Here is a 17,886-nt window from a genome sequence, read left to right as displayed (position 1 = left end):
TGGTGGTGTTGGGTTGACGGTTGGACTCGATGATCTTAGAGGTCTTTTCCAACCTCAATGATTCTATGATTCTATGATTCTATGAAAACAGAGCCGGCCGTGCAATTGATACAGAGACAGAGCACGCATTGACTCCAGGAGAACATGATGCCAGCAGTATGGAAAGCACAGATACAAACTGCCCCCCTAAACCCTCCAGCCCCTGGCACGTATAGTTGGCCGTCACAAAGAGCATCTCCCGCTGCGCACACCCCACGAGTCTAACGCCTGGCCCCCTTGCACACACACCACTGCTGGGTGGCGTTTCCCCAGCTCTAGCACTGCTGGCAGCGTGGTGGGGTGAGCTGTGTTTGCAAAGGAGTGCGTGTGGAGTGGATGGTTAAAGAGAGAGGCAGGAGAGGGAGAGTTGACGGGCTGAGTTAAAGCAATGAAAGGGACCAGAGGTTAACAGAGTGGAGTCACGGCAGAGGACTGACTGTGGCGGATGCCACAGCTCTTGGGGTGGTGGGAGAAGTCCTCCTGAACCCAGAAGGCCACTGCTGACTTGTTTTCCTGTTGTAGGACTGGAGGAGCACCGTGGTGCGGCTGCTTGGCAATGAGAGTGCTCAGCAATGAGGGCTCAGGAAGTGCAGACTACTACACTAAAAGCAAACGTGAAGATAGCATCTGAGGAGAGCACTATTTGGCCACACAGGGAGAAATGCTGTGGAGCACATCTGGACTAGATATTCACAAAGTGCAGACTTGACATGACTTCTAGCACAGCAAAGACAAAATCTGACCTATATTCTCCATGTCTTGAGCCCCAGAAACATTTGGAAGGGTCCTACACCATATAGAAAAGCCTTTGAAAAATGTTGTGCCATCGTTTATAAACCTTGTGTGCAGGCACAGAAATTCAGATGCTCATCACTTGTGAGGGTAGACCCAGAGGCTATCGCTGTGACTATCAGTATGTGCGGGACATGTGGATAAACATATGATCAAATGAGTGTCACAGCTCCCTGGTGCCGTGCCAGAAAGCATCTGTGTCAGCTGCTGGCAGTGACTTTTGCAAACTTGCGGCTCTCTGCATCCCTGGGTTTATCAAAGATCACACAGCAGCCAATGGCCTATCACAGCTTAAAGAGCAAATAAATCTGCGGCTTGTCTCCCAAGGTCTTTCCTCTGGTGCTCTTATCTCTGCCAAGAGGAGCAGAGATGTAGGAGGGCGGCAGGTTCACACACACGCTGTTGCCTTGTACCCACTGTCTGAACCCTCTGGGCTGCCCGTCTCGTGGGCGTAAAAAATGGTATAAATGCCTGGCGAGGGCTGCAGAGACAGCACAGGGCTCTGCTTCTCCATAACGGCCACAGCAGTCTCTGGGAGGGAGTTTTCCATGTTGGCAAAACAGAAGTGAGAGGGGGTATTTTTTGGTTGTGGAGACTGCTCAGGTGGAGGGACTGGGGACAAGCATCACCCTCCACAGACCTTTGCTGCTTTGATGACCTGCTAGATGTAGGTTCAGTACTAGTTTTGCTTCATTCCTCTGGGTATTCTGGATGTAACTACCTTGTTTGTATAGCTGGCAGGGACATTTTATGCATTTTCTTTCAATGTTAATACTACTGTGTCAGCAGCACCACTGGGGAGCGGTTTCAGAGAAAACCTTATTTGGGTGAAAAAATTGCAGGCATCTGAAAACATGAAATGCATTCAGACTCATTACAGTTATGAAAGCTTTTTCAAATTCTGAAAAATATGAAACATATCCCTTTTATGATTTGAAGTTAATGCAGTTTTATTGAAAACATTGTAAAAAATGAAGAAAAAATTGAAATGAACAGCTCTATTTTGGGCCAAAGCAAGCATTCCGTTTTCTCCACAAAGATTTCTTCCTATATTTGCTGGTTGAACCACCACTGGGTGGCTTAGCTCATGGATCCCAGCTGCCATGTAGCAAGGTCTGTTGACATGTGGACTCTCTGGCTGTTCAGGATGTTAGTGGGGAGGGACCTGCGTGGTGGGTACTAGTGCAGCTGCAGAAGGACAAAGTCTGCGTACGCACAACTGCGGGTATCTGTGCTAGGGCACCAGTACCCAAAGCTGGGCGTTGCCTGTTGTATGTCAACGGCTGCACATAAAATCCTTCCCTGTGCTGTGCAGAGTTTCTTCATGGTGGCATGTAAAGTGTATGAAGGCAGCAAAGAGTTTACAACTCCAACAGTTGCCACGTAAACTTCCACGTCTAACAAACAACAATCCCAAGTGATGCGAAAGCTGATAAAATGGACATTCACACTTCAGGTTTCTGCAAAACCCACTAGGACAGGTCTTGCTATAAAACCCTGCAGAGATGCACAAGGATTTGAAAATTATACTGGTTACTGAAAGACAATCAGGCTGCACGGGGAAAATTTCAGACACAACCAAGTTTCAGACACTTCCTATTTAAAATATAGAAAATTGCAGAAAATTACATAGAAATTTCAAGCTGAGATGTGAAAAATTTAATCTGTAGAAAGACAAAACAGACATTCCTGACCATTCACAACCTGTTTTTGGAGTGAAACCCTGAACATCTCCTTGCTGGCAGCAGAACTGCCATTGCTTCAATCTTGAACTCCACAGATCCAGAAGTCCAGGGTGGGAAGGGGCAGATTTCTCCTCCAAACTGGAGAAATATCAGCAGATGCTGAGATATGATGTGGCCAGTATCACACAATTTTAAACCAGGGGGGAAGAAGGAAGCAGCTAGATTTCATCAGCTGCTTTTTTTCTCCCTGTGTCCCAAATCCTCTGATCTGAAGGAGAAGCCTGAGCCGGGAAGCGCAGCTGAGCTGTGGATGGTTCAAGCATGCCTGGGCCAGCAGCAGCCCCCAGCTGGGCTGTGTGTGGCAAAAGCCTGTTTAAATGCTGTTAAACTACTGCTAGTTTGAGAAACCCCTGTGAGTCTCGGGTTGTGAAGTGCAAAGACTCCCTCAGTACTAACTGCTGTCAAATATTAATGCTGTTCCCCTTCCAACTCTTATTCACAACAAATTTTCACTGCAGCAGGAAATGTTGCTACCCACCAGCTAGCCTGAATAGCAAAAATGTGGGATTGACAGCTGTAAGACTAAACAAGGAGGCTTCTAACTAAGAAGATACCGTTCCCTGCCACAGGAGATGCTATCAGAATAGCAGTGAGGGACAGGGAACATGCCTTCAAGGAGAGAGACTTCAGTATGATGGAAAAGAGGCTTCTGGTCAGAAATCCCACAACCTCTTGACAGCACTTAGCCTCTCCTGCCTGGGAGAGAGGCCACAACACACAGGCCCCATCAGCACACCATGTGCCCCTGCCTCAAGCAGGCTGGAGCAGATGTGCTCCAGTGTGGTCCACCACCTTGCTGGGGCACCTGCAGAGCTGCGGGCATGGAGGAAACCCCTGGCCTGCTCCAGCCCCACAGACAGCACTGCAGGTTGTCCTGGATAATGCAGAAATCCCCGTGCAGCAGCCCCCAAGCCCATGGCGCACACTGCAGCGTCTTCTCCCCTCCCACATGTCCTTTGTGCTCCTCCTGCCTCCCTGAGGGGTTACCTTGGGGGGGCAGAGCCCTTTGCTACAGCTGCGGGTCTGCAGAGAGCATGAAGTGCTGATCAGGCTAAATCCTGGGGTTACTCTTATTCTTGGACTCCCCAGACCTTGCACTGTACTGGTCTATATTCCCTCTAGCTTGGCAGTCTGGTCTTGTTCTCAAGCCCAGGACCTGAGCCAAGCAAGGCTGTTGGGGAAGTAAAACCTCACTGGGGCCCAATCCAGGCCTGATGGCAACCCTTTGGATCAGGATCTGATCTCACTTACCTGAGTGCATATCTGAGGTCTGTCTTGATAAAAGTCTGGTTCACCCTGGAGCGGAGGAGCAGTAGGCACCGTTTCTCCAGCATCACTTTGCTCCTGAGGATTCACCTCATTTCGCCCGCCCTCTGTGTGCATGCTGGCTCTGCTTGGCAACAGTAATACCCTTCTTTCAGCCCTCATGGAGGGATGGGGATGTGTAATGGGTACTAGTTTGCTGAAGGGAGAACAAATCATGCTGAAGTCCTAGCTAGACTAAGGACCTCTCCCTCCTGAACAGCAGCTGCAGTTACTGAGCTGCAAGCAAGCTGTAGGACACGGGCCAAGGATGAGCAGATTGTGATGCTGTATAGGCAGACCTTTTCTGCAACTAAGCAAGCCTGAAATAACAGGGTGCATGAGTCCATCCTCCCTCTTTACAGCAGCCTTCATTTCCTTGTGACTCATTCAGTCTGGGTAATGAATTTTCTTTATTAGTCAGAAATCAATTCCTCCTACTCCTGACCAGTAGACGATGCACTGTGCCATATTATGTTATCTGCACTTCTGTCTGGCCTGCCAGGGAATGCGGCAGTGACTGGAAACTTCAAGCTGAAGATGGTTGGGAGGCAGTGAGAGCAGAATGGGCTGTGCTCTCTTCTCCACAAACGTCTGAACTACCCATTTCATTATTTGACTGTAAATTTCAAATTCAATCACACCTGCTTTCTCAGGGTGAAGCACCATTAGAAATCATTGCCTGAGTAGAGAGGACTGGGTAGAGACATGCGTGTTTGCTTTATGTACCCCGGTAAATGCACAGAAAACCTTTATTTTTTCAGTGGTAGTAGCATGTAACCGGTGAGTATCTTTGCCCACATATCACTTCACTCCTTTTGCAACACTCAAAAAAAAATCTAGTGTTACAGATTCTCCTTATAATGCGCATTTGCACTTTTCCATAAGCGTGTCTGCATCTGAACGTTACAGATATTCACAGTTACGCTGTATGTGTAAATGCTGCAATGTAGGAATGTTATAAAATCCCGAGGAGAACCACAATGGTTTGTTGAACATACACAATTGCAGTGTCCCAGGGACTTGTGCAATGCATCTAACCAAGCCCTGGAGAGCCATCCACCACCAACACACCACGGCATGCAACCAGCCCAGCCCCAGGAGTGATGCCTTCAGCTCTTTCCCACTTTCTTTCTTTGTTACCTACAAAATGCTTCTGGCTGCCACTGCTGAGTGTCAGGAAGGTTAACGGTTACAATCACTGAGGGCAAAACTGGGCAAATACTGGAAGAGTTGGGTCTGCAAGGTAAATGCGGGTCTGCAAGGCCAACAGGTTCCTGTTGTTAAAAAACTAGTTCAAGGGCTTCCTTTGACCGCAGTGGAAACAGGGCTCAGGAAACAGATGATAAACTCAGAGAGAGAAATGATAAACTCAACTAGTCCTACTCATTGCTGTGTGCTTCTTCACAGTAAGAACTACGAACTTGTAAGGTTTTCGTATTCAAGGCACCCAAAATTCTTGTAGAAGCCAAGAAATGAAAGGACGAGTCCTAAATACATATTGACTGCTCATTAGAGGGTTATGTGCTTGAGACCTAAATACTGCAGTAGCTCTGCTGGAAAACTGCAGTGATCTGGGCTATTGCAGTCTGCTTTGGAAAGTCAGTCCCAGCAGAACAAGCACCAAGAACAGGTTCAGCCCTTCCTACCCGGGAACATGCGAGTAGAGGAGGTGTCAGTAGGGATGCAAAAGGTGGTTATTTGTACCAAATTTTTGATGCTTTTGAAGGAATGCACCTGAACAGCCTCATGAAGGATGAATACAGACAGCCCAGCAGAATGGAGCAAAGGAAAGCGCTCTTCTGCAAAAGAGGCAGTTTTGGGGAAGAAAAAAAAAAAAAACAAGAAACAAAATAGAAGGTCTAAATAGCTAGATCTGAATGAGACAGTGCTATTTTTTTTTTACAGGCAATAGTGAGGTGTCTGTAAGCCTGTACTTTGCAGTAAGGAAGAAAGAAATCACACTGTTCCACAAACAGCAGCAAAGGTTTCCCAGAAAGCCCAGAAGAGCTGATAATCCTAGATGGCAGGTCGTTCCAGCACTGTCCCACTGTGCCAGGATAACCAGGTGCCATTAAGGCATTAACAGAGCTGCAGATTATAAGGTCGGAGGGAACACTCTCATCAGAATGAGATACTTGAGAAAATATTCACCGTTCAAGGTGAATCACTCTAAAAAGAGAATTAATGCTAAGGAAGCACTGAAGACCTCTGGCAGAAATAATCTCCAGAAGCCTGGTGTAGTAAGCTGGAGAGCTGCGAGGAAGCTGTTTATTTACAGAGTTCAGCAGCTTTGCCTGGTGATTGATAATATTACCAGTGTTCGTCTTCACGTATCATCCCATGTGTGAATCCGTGTGAAGAATCTAGGCCTGTTCCTGGGTTTAACAGGAGACATACAGAGCCTTGCTGGAAGTGGTGACATCTGGGGAAAAGGAGACATTTATCTCACAGACCTTCCCGCTGCTTTTGTCAGTGCATGCCAGGGCCCTGTTCTCCCATGTCCCAACTTGTTGTATGTCCTGTTCTCTGGTCCTTTGCCCCGTGCGTGTTCACGTACCAGCTCTCTGGCATTGCGGGAATGCTGGAGACCAGCAACTGCCCAAGAAGCAGCTACCATCATACCACATGCATCTTAGCACTTGAAGTGTGTCATGCTCTGTGACTTCCCCATCATCCTAGAGGTGGCAGCTCAGCTGAACACCAAGTCCCAAGCCTGGAGGAACAGCTTGCAGCTCTTTGTAGACTCCATGCAACGTAGACCTAGGGGCCTGCCAACAAGAAACCGGCCAACTAAGCACGACAAAGCCATTCAGTATGGGAAAAAGGATTGCCAGAATATTTGGAAGCTGGCAGCCCCGAGCTCTGCTGTAGATGCTCACCTGTCAGATGGACCCACAGACAGGCAAGAATTTAAAACATGATCCCATGTGGGGTCTCACAGGTTGAGAGAGATGAAAGTGGATTCATCTGCATGCACAATGCAGTGGAGTTCACACCCGCATGTGTATTCATACAGGGGAGCAGGAGATTGAAAACCACATTGCTAAAGATTTTCAGTACTCAATTCCATCTCTGTGGCATTATTTTATCCCATCTAATCAGAGCAGATGTATTTTTGCTGCTGCAATAAATTGCCCGGTCTCTGATACATGTCTGAGAGATACACATAGATGTCTGACAGTGAATTCAGTTCTCAGTCTGTGTTAAGAATTACAGGCCTAAGGGACTCCAGTCCAGAAAATCATTCTTTCTGTAAGCTGGTTTTCTTCTGCTTGATAACAATCCAGGGAAGGGGAGACATGGACACACACTGGAGTTTTCGCCAAGGGCAGGATGTATCAGCATTTGGGCCACAAACTACCTTCAAAACCAAGGAATCATACCAGCTTCTGAAAGAGACATCTTTAGGAATGGTCTAAAAAAACCCTAAACATTTAATTTTATTCACACCTTGACTACAGGGTAGAGGTTTTGTTTCCAGACCAGATACGGTTTAAGGTTAGATTGTGGGGCCTCAGCCTTTCTTTCATCTGGCTTCATGAGGTTCTTGATTCAATGGGCACCTATTTGGATAATTAATTTTGCAAGATTTTTCAGAAGCCATCAGAGATTAAAACAGTGTTGACATGTAAATGGCATCGCTCAGAATGGCTATAGTTTCTACCTAGCCTCCATTGCAGGGATGCCAACATCTAAGAGATGGCTGAACCCTGGGATCAGGCTGGCTTCGGTGGTTAACAATCCTTGAGAAATTTGTGGCAACACTGGAAATCACCAAGGAGCCAAGCAGCTTTATATTTACATCTCTGGCCTGACCAGGGCTTGCTCCTAAGTCCCCATTCCCTGGCAGAAAACTGAATCTGTTTTTTTTTTTTGCTTTGACCAGAGCTGGGCGAGCAGAGCCAGCATCCCAGAGAGGGCAGCTATAGGCAGGGGATTGCTCATGAAGACATTTTGTTTTTCTTTCACAGACTAGTTCCTGGTGCAGGTATTTAGGGAACAAACAGTCCTTTTGTAGACCAAATATAAGCAGTTTGTCATTATCTTGAGAACAAACTGTTTGTTTCTACATTGTAAACACACTGAGGACAGCTATTTAGTCCTGCCACTACAATTAATAGCAATTTGGGTCACTTTCGCAAGAAGTTAATGTCTTCTCAATATACACTGGCTGTAGATCTAATCTCCCAGAGCTGGTAGCTGTCTTAGCAGCAAAAGGATAGAAGAAAAAAGACAATGTACCACCTCTTCTCTAAAACATACAAGTTATACAACAAAATGCAGAGAAGATGCTGCAAACAAGCAGCTTCTTCATGTCCATGTGTACATGTGTGTGTGTGTTACAGAGGCAGAAAATCTATCCATGGTTCCCTCAGAGAACATTTCTTGTCAGACACCAGAGAGGCTAAGAGCTTATTTAACTGAACATAATAAGAGGAATTTGCAAAGCACATGTTTTTGTCCCGTCCCCCCCCCCGCAACACAGTAGTCTCACAAATGTAAACTCTTCTTTCTCCCAGTCCCTCCCTCTCTGAAATCAGACACTGTCATACATAACATTGTGTGCTAATTTTTCTTCTCTCAAAATATTTTCCAGCAGGAGCCATGTATTTGCGGGAGAGAAAAAGTCCTCTTCTAGGTGGTAGTGATCTTATTATCTCTTGTTATGTTTCTGGGTCATCAAGGATCTGACTTATGCACTAAAAGAAGAAAATAAGTCTAATTCTCCAGTTAGGGACTGGAATTGCATGTCTTGGCTTTCTTGGCTGGCCCAGCTTTTGGCCTGAGTGTCCCAGCATGGTTGGACAGCCCACGGAGCTGGGGCAGCGAGCAAATGTGTCCCATGTGCAAGCAGGTTGGTCGCTTGATATCAAACCCCAAATTTGCTGGCCTGTATGGAAAGGCCCTTTCGAGGTCTGCAGGTGGGTGTGTTCGCACCAGAAAAGGAAAAATCCCTGGGTTTAAACAACGTAAGGCTGCACCATTGGCCCCGGCCCTCACTGTTCATAGTAACACAGGCTCAGCACTTCCATTCATCTGTCTGTCAATGTTTTGGGGCTGCTTCTCTTTCCAATCAATCAGCTCTAAAAGACCAGTGATAATAGTAGCTGACATCCTGACCTTTTAGGGTGGAGAAGAGGCAAAAAATCCCTGTAGCAGATTGCAGAAAGCACAGTTTTGCTTTTCCAGGGCCCATTAGTCACATATTTCATACCAAATGAGAAACAACTGGAAAGACCCAGAAAAACAGTGGATTGCAAATGGGTGAGGTTTGATGCTGGTGCAAAGAAGGCAAATGTAGAAGGCAGATGTCATATTGGGATGTACAACAGAAGTGTACCTGGGAGGCAGCAACAGCAATTCCTCAGCTTGACTCGGCATTGGTGGATCCCCAGGTGTCCTTTGTTGTCCAGAAAAGTCCAGGAAAGAAGGGACCTAAGAGAGAGTCCAGATGAGAGAACCCAAAATGGGCAGAGGAGGAAAAAAGCTCCAGGAAAGATGTTACAACTGAGATTATTGAGTCTGCACCTGTATCTCTTAGCCTGTTGCTAGCAAAGGCTCACCCAAGCCTTTTGAGAGAAATCCAAGGGGTGTGCTTGTACTTGACTAATATTTGGCAGTTGGAGAATAATAAATCCTTAGCTTTCAGATAAGCAAAATGTTATTGTTTTATAAAATCATAATTTGACTGCTGTAATTAAAAGCATTTTAATTAGGCATTGCCAATTACGCCTACCAGTCAGCACTAACAACAACTTGTCATCCACATGGGAACGTATCCGAGAGAAGGAAAGGGACTCTTCAAGTGGTTTTTCTCTATTACTTTTTAGACCGTTTTCTCCTGTTCTCTGGACTGTTGATTATCCACAAACTTGCAGATGAGTAAACCTATATAAAGGGAGAAAATATATGACAAATGTCCTCGAATAGGAGAAGAGTTGTAACGAGGAAAGTAACCACCTATTCTCCATGTCTGTGGTGGAGAGGACAGAAGTCACGTTGGGAAGAGTCAGTAAAGTAGGCAAGGTATAAGGAAAAATGGCTTTTGACTCTGAGGATAGCGAAGCACTGGGGTAGATCACTCAGCAGGACTGGGGGGTGAGGGAGAAGTTGTGGCTGGGAGTGTCTATCACTGAATTTTAAAAGAAATAGGTTAGAGAGGGTCCTGTCAGAAAGAACATACATGAAGCTGATCTTGTTTGGGATCAACTTTGTGAGAACCCTTCTAGCCCTACTCTAGGATTTTTGTCATATATAAAGCATACTTTATGCTAAATGGCAAACTTTCGAGGTGCCTCGTGTGACCATGTCTCGTGTGCCTGATTCAGGGCCAGCTCATACAGATGACTGCTTATCTCATACCTTTGACATCTAATAGGCAAGATCTGGATTCCGGGGCAATAAAATCTGCTGAACCCTTTGGCTTTGCAATGTGCAGGAGACTCCACAACCTGGATCAGAGTCTGGTCCTACACCTTTAAAATGCAAAAAAATTGCATCTGGCAAGTCTGGCATCTCCCTTGCAGGTTTGTGAGTGCACTGGCAAGCACGCAGAAAAGTCAGCGAGCAGCAGGCAGCTGTACTGCTGCATATGGAAGGGAGAAATCCCTGAGGGCTGGCTCACTGTGTCACGCAGTGCTGAAACACTCGACATTTGGGTCTAATTTATGATTATCCCACTCACTTCAGAAAATCCTGTTTATTTTTCCAAGACATTAATTTTTCTGACCGCAGAATAATTTTTAGCCTAGTTTGCAGTCAGATGCCTAGAACGATACTGCTGCCCACGGAGCATGCTGCCCCTGGCATACAGCTGGCACTCGTGGGAGGTGGGGGGGCGAGGACACAAAGAGAAGCTCCCACCAGACCAGCTTTGTCCCAAGCCACCTGCTCACCTCTGTTCTCCCCGATTAATTCCTTACTGCCATCCCCTCAGGGTCTCCATCCCAAGCACCTCCTATGCTTTTATAGGAAAAATTTTCAGTAATAGGAAGAACTTTCCGGTAATCTTGGTGCCTGATAGAAGAGAGAGAGAGAAGAGAGACAGGTCACTGTGCTGGCCGCTGTCACTTGTCCACACAGAAGCTCTGGTGGTACCGCTTTGGGCTTTCTGACCGTCGTGCCCTGCTCTCACTTAAAGCCACTGAGGACTTTGCCTTCCAGCGCAGTGGAAGTGGCGTACTTCCGTAACGATGCTCCATTAGGTACCATCTTCTCAGATTCCTGTGTTCATGCTGTACCAAGAGCAAGGCCACTTGGAGAAAGCCTGGATTCATCACAAGCCTTTTCAAGCCAACCTGAGGAAGATTTTAAACTTCCTGGAGCAATAGATTTTAGAGGATTTTTCTCTATGAAGACATTAATATTGGGCCTGGGCTGTTCTCCCCTCTGTGGGTGAGATCACCATTATAACCTTTGTATAATCTATGTATTCATACCAGGAGATGAAAGAGGTCACTTTTAGGTAACGTTCCCACCAACACCGCTGCCACTTTCACACTGCAGACCACAGGACTGAATCCAGCTCAGCACTGGAAACAGACTGCTAACCACCGCAAGTGTTCCCTGCTAATCAAGTTAACCTCCTTTAACTAAAGCAGAAAAAGATGGCTCATCTAGCACCCCTTACTTGTTTGGGAAGCATATTTGAAACATCCCTTCTATTCACTTTTTTGGCAATAGATGAGCCTGTGCACTTACAGCTTTTAAGCTGCAAGTATGATCATATTCTACAGTTACATGCTACCTATGGAGTCAGGTTAGGATTTTAATAAAAACTAGCTGAAATGCTCTCAGTATGCCATGATTGCTATGTCAGTTTGCATTGCTGGTGAAACTGAAGGGAATGGCATTTCTTCTGAGAAACACTTTTTTGCAGCTATTTTATTTCCAAAAGTAAATCATTTGACAAACCCACTGCTGCTGATACCAGTTTTTCATTGCTCTGCGGTTAAGGAGAGAGCTGCCTTATTTTTCCATATTTAATAGATCACGGAAGATGAACCAACAGCCTTTGAGTGCAGTTTCAGAAATGCTTGACGTCCACCCTCACCCTTTACCAGCTCCTGCAGATGTGTGACCTACAAAGCAGATCATCCTGATACACCATCTTCAGAGCAATTTATTAGACTGGAAAATACCCAACACGGGACCCTATAAGGAGCTGCCTGGAAGCCAGAATGGCTCTGTGCTAGGCTAAGGAGCTAAGGACAACCTAGGACACTGGCTTAATCCATGGATTGTAATCCAATCCTTCTGGGCTGATTTGAGGACAGGACTCCTCCTCCACTGGGGTGGGGGAGAGAGATACCACTGGCTTCCCCTCCTGGGGTGGCAGATCTGGGCACTGGGCACAGAGTTGCCCGGCACTTCTTTCCCTGCCAGAAAAGAGAAAATCTCCTCATTCCAGAGAGAGAGATAATTATCCCTGATCGACCAAGTCCTCACTCTCTAATCTGCAAACAGCTGCCGGCACATAATCACCCTCCTCATTAAAAGTGATAATGCTGCTGCTCCTAGCTTCACCCACACCCTCTCCTCCTGCGTTTACTTGACATTCCCTCTCATCTTCTCCTGCTTCTGACTGAGCGATCTGATCCCTTTCTAGCAGCTCATCCTGAACACCACAGACAAAAAGAAGTGGTGATGGCTCTTCCTTCTGCGTGCCCTTTCCGGCAAATTAAGGCAGAGCTGAACCCATGAACCTCAGATAAACGCTGGCTGCCTTTTGCTGCTGCTTGCACCCACGATCCTAATTCAGACCCAATTGCTCTCCTGTATTCGAACGCTCCACATTTTATCTCAGTGCCAGAGATGTTATCAAGGCCATCATGATAAAAAGGACTGGATATTTCTGTGGATAATGAGAAAAGTCGCTACAGGGGAATGAAGTTCTGGTGTTTGGGCTGGAGCACCAGTAGAGTGCTCAGAGCAGAAGCTTCTTATCAGGGCCAGGAAGACAGTGGCTGTCTCGGTTGCGTTGGGACTGCTCTCAGCTCTTCTTCCTTTGAACATGCTCCTGAGAGACATTGCTCAGAGACAGGATATGTGGTCACCTCTCCTCCTCTGCTTTTACTCAGCAGTACCTAAAAAAGTTGCTCATCTGGGATGTCTCCCAGACCCTTATATGAGCATGGTTCCTGTCTGGCACAGGCTTAAATAACAGCTATCACTGATGTCTCCCGAAGAGTATTTGCCTGTCTAAATTGTCCTTTTTAGTTCACAAATGTTCTCATGTTATTCTGAATTAAATGAGCCACCCTTACTGATTTTCTGTTTGGAGCAGGCCGATGTCTCAAACTGCCTGCTCCTTTTGGAGCAGAAACCAGAAAAACCACTTGCTGACTAGCAAAAGGCCTCATTCTGTCCACGTCTCGTCTTTCACACCCATGCAAAAGTCTGTGTACACGTGTGCCTGGGTGTGTGTGTGTGGGAAGCTATTTGCACTCCACTTGCAAAGGTGGAAATAATGACAGAAAGTGAGAGGCAGGTCTCATTAGGTCTAAAACTTAAGGTACCTGCAGCACTCTTGTGCATATTCCCGTGGGAACTGGGTTTTGAAGTCTCTGGGGTCAGTTTTAAAGTCTCATTTTGAAGCAGCTCCAGCCATGTGTGGGAAAGGCTGCTGGAAACCAGCTAATGGAGCTGTTTGCTGCCTGCACTCCCTCGTCCCTTCTGGGGCCAGTGTTGAGCACGGCATCTTAATAGCTGCGAGATCCAGCTAATCTCATCGCACGAGCGAAATAGCCCTAAATCATCCCTGTCTGATTCTTGACTCCAAAGAGACATTTCATGGGTGATTGTGAGTGATACAGTGTGCAGTAATGGATGTATTTAGATGGGATTTATGGGTGACACCTGTCACATAGACCCTTCCATCAGTGACAGGCTGGAGAGATTTACACAGTGACACTGAGATGTGAGCTTGTTGTAATAGCTCCCTCAGTCACTGGCAGAGCGTTTGAGCCTTACAGCTTTTGTCAGAAGTACAAACTGGGCTGGTTTGGCCACTGTATGATATGGCATTACACAAAATTAGTGGCAAAGAGTTGAGTGCATCTTGGCATCTGTCCACAGCGGATTTCTTTAAACCCCAAAGCTCCGCTTGCCTTTTCAGCAAACATTGTAAGAGGTGTTTTGATGAGCCATTGGTCACAAGAACTTCACGGGAGCAAGAAGCACTCAATAAGGTCACCACCACACGATTTCTCCTCTCTCCTGCGTGCTCCCCACCTTTCCCTTGTCCCTATTTCCTGGTGACTCTGGCTAAGGCTGCCACTCCAAGGGTCCTGGCTTGCCTGTACCCCCAGCTGTGCCATCAGGCTGTCTCCTCCATTCCTGCATAGACCATTCAATTCAGGTTCCTATTCTCCATTTCTCTGGGCAGCCACTTTTCTCCCTGCATCTCCAAGCTGCAGTTCGAAATGCTTTCCCCCACCTCATTTATTTACTTCATCTGCAGGCTCCACAGCATCCCAGCCCCATCCAGAAAAGCCTTCCTGCCCCTTCCCGCTAGAGGATTAGCGAGGATATCTGCAATGAGATTATTTCTAGGAGACCACTTACGCCGTCCTGATGCTAACTCGCAATGTCAGCTCCGCTCAGGCACAGCCAGGCTGCAGGAAGGTTCCAGGCATGATTTCTATTGTTTAAGATTTTATTGGGGGGGGAGGGCTGGTAGATTGATTTATTTTTTCCTCATTGCTCTTTCCCCAAAGATCTGTCTTTTGCTATTTATGTGAAACAGTTCATATCACAGCACACACACGTATCAAACAACTGAAGTCACCAGTCAGTCTAAACATGCACAATGTACACAACATTTTGCTCCCTGAGCTATCAAAGGCGGCTGGATACTACCTTGAATTGACTTGTGGGAGTTGACTCTGCGAGAACATTCTCTCACTAGCGATATGATACATTTCTTGGTTCTTGGGCTTTCTTTTTTTAATATATATCTTTATAATTCTGCCATAAGGCAGCCATGGATTTGTAAAATTAGTCTGTCATAACAAATTCATGTCCTCATCAAAGGCTGCTGTTGTGCTTCCTCCCAGACTGGAGCATTCACAGACTAAAGCTGCATTATCACAGTAATTTCAAAGTTCAATAGTGTATTTTCAAAGGCAATTGCTTTTAAATACAGTTTGTTACATAACAGCAAATTTAGACTTACACTTACCTCAAAATGAAAATGAAATTCTTTAAATAATAAGTCAGCTCCTGTTCACTCTTGTCTTTGCTTTTTTTGTTCTAAAATGATCCAGTTGCCCTTGGTGCCCCTCAAAGAGCAAGGTTAGAAGGACTGTATAAAGCCTTTTTATCACGAAGAGGGGGATTTTCAAACCCAGAGGAAAGTGGATTGCACATTTATAATCTCCCAGAAGTTACTCTTTCACATGACTCTTGGGTCTCAATGAGAATCTTTTCTGCAGAGAGGTCCAGGGCAGGCTGGGATTGAGAGTTATAGATGGCTATGCCAGAGGCTAGGGTTTGAGGAGAAGGGGAATTTGTAGGTTAGGAATGATAAGGACATTTATAGAAACCTTTCTGATCAGTAAAACCCCTATCACTAACCCAGAAAACCTCCTCCTTCTGATGTAGTACTCCATCTTTTTGCTTCTGGATGAATCAAGTCCCCCTTTGATAGGGTTGAACATGTTCTTCTCCTTGAAACCTTGTCTCCTCGTGTTTCCTTGTCTCCTTGTTCTCCTGATTTTCCTCCTGGCTCCACAGTTGCTCTTTCATGAAGTTGGTCAGAAAACTGGCCTCTTCACCCAGGATTTCCATGGGGATGTCCTCTTTGACCATTTCTTGCCCACAAAGAACAGCCCAGCCTCCCTCCCTACTCACGCTCTGCACATCCACCTCTCTACCCCAGACAGTCTTGCCTCAGATTCATCTCATTTTCTGGGGAGATGCACAGGTTGGACATGTACAACAACGTGTACAAGCCACTGACAGTCTTGCCTCAGATTCATCTCATTTTCTGGGGAGATGCACAGGTTGGACATGTACAACTCGGCAAGCCACTGTGAGCATCCTTGGCTGGCAAGAGAAAGGAAGACCTTGTTGAGCACAATTCACCTGACCTGCCTGAGATGTCTGCTTTAGGTAGTTGTCTTCATAAATATCCTCCAAACCACCTCGATACCACTCTGCAAATCCACCCTGAAGACTTTCCTTTCCCCTGGCAGCAACCCACAGGTCCTGGGTGAATTATAAGCGCCATCTATCACATTAACCAATAAAGTCAGGCTGTTTGCTTGCACTCCCTCCTCTGCCTGTACTCCCTATTTTATTTTTCCTTGTTTTATTGTTACGCTGTAAGTTTCAGAGGTGCTGTCTTCTAATCAAATTCCTAGGTGCAATCAAAATAATAATAACAATGATGTTGATGATACACATTTCCAATTAGTTGTGACAGATTTTTGATTGGTGAATCTACGTAGGAGGATGCTGGCTGGTAAGTGTTTAGATTAGTTCCCACTGGAATCGCTAGGAGATTTTCCTTTGTTTTTCACAGGTGCTGGCTTGTCTTGTAATATAATTTGGGGACACAAGCGCTGAGCCCTGTTACTGCTGAATCAACACTGCCATGCCTACTGGCTTGTGTGAGAACTATGGTCAAAACGGTCAGGTTTGTGAGCCTAAAGGCACTTTAACTCAAGATGCTGATCATCCCAAACTACCATCTATGTCCAAAGGTGTATAATTTATACGAACGTGAGCTGAAGAGCTGCAGGAATTTGAGCCTGTAAGCCCAGCGCTTACCCTGCGGTTAATTAAGGTTATCTCTTTATTTGTCTTTTCCCTTGTGGGGTCTCAGACAGCAACAATCCAAGTGAATAGAAGATGCTCTTAAGCTAACCTTTCTTTACTTGGCAGTTTGGGAAATTATAGCTTATTGATTGCAAATAAATTCCCTACCAACGGGTGCTCTAAGTTACAATGTGTAAAGAAACAAACTGTAACAGACGCAGAGCTCTCAGGTCTCCTTGCATGCTGGGGGTAGACTGTTCTATCCAGACCCTTTGCATAAAATATGCTCAATAACCAGCAGAGATAATGTTAGAAGAAGCAGTATATGAGCTTTACCAATGAGCAGGCAAACAGTGTGACTGGTGTGGTATCTTTTGGGAAGGGCGGGTGTTGAGCATCATGGAAATGTATAGAAACAGATGCTGACTTTTGAATGGTAACTGCTGCATTTTGACGGCAGGGTTTGAATGCTCAGAGGTGTTGAGGTGCTCCTGGTACTACTCAGGCTGTGGGAAGTAGGGAAAGTGTAAAGATGGGGGGGAAAAGGGCAAAATCTGTTCCTAAGATCACCAGCACCAGCACCGCTGGTCTCTTGCATAGTGGTGAATCTCACCCAGCATTGTGCTTTACACAGTGCTTACAAATAAGAGAAAATTTCCCAAGAGGCTTCCAGGCCCAAGAGAGTACATTGTGGTTTGGAAATAGGAAAGGCTTTTTCTGTGCTAGGTTGAGAGCGCCCACAGACTTGCCACTGGAGTCATCGTGTTCGCTTTTCATGACAAGCAGACAGCTGTTGGTCATTCAAAGAAAGGTTCACAGGCCTCTCAAGTTTTATATCTTTCCTAAAGGCTGATTCAATTGCAGAAGAAACAAAATATTGGCTATTGGCTGCCAGTCACTCCTTGCTTAATCAGTTCATCGTCCAGTTATGTTGGAGCAGCCGTACTGTAGCATAGAGGTGAACCAAGACTAAATAGTGAGTAATAAGGAGCACACATTGAAAGCAAAAGGCTGAATGTCTTAGCATAAAGTTCACAGGATGAATTAATTAATGATTTTCATAGAGAAATAAGAACTATATTCTCAAAGGAGATTACTCACAATGAACAATTCGATCAGATCCAGCCCGAAGAAAGGAGAAGGGTAAGAATAAATAGTCTTTCTCCAAACGGAAAGGCTATTAATACTGCAATGTCTTAATGGTTCACACGAGGACCATTGTTATCAAGTGTATTTATTAATA

Source organism: Aptenodytes forsteri, unplaced genomic scaffold (genome assembly GCF_000699145.1).
Source record: "Aptenodytes forsteri isolate BGI_AS27 unplaced genomic scaffold, ASM69914v1 Scaffold215, whole genome shotgun sequence".
NCBI lineage: Eukaryota > Metazoa > Chordata > Aves > Sphenisciformes > Spheniscidae > Aptenodytes > Aptenodytes forsteri.
Note: the sequence above shows the minus strand (reverse complement) of the source record.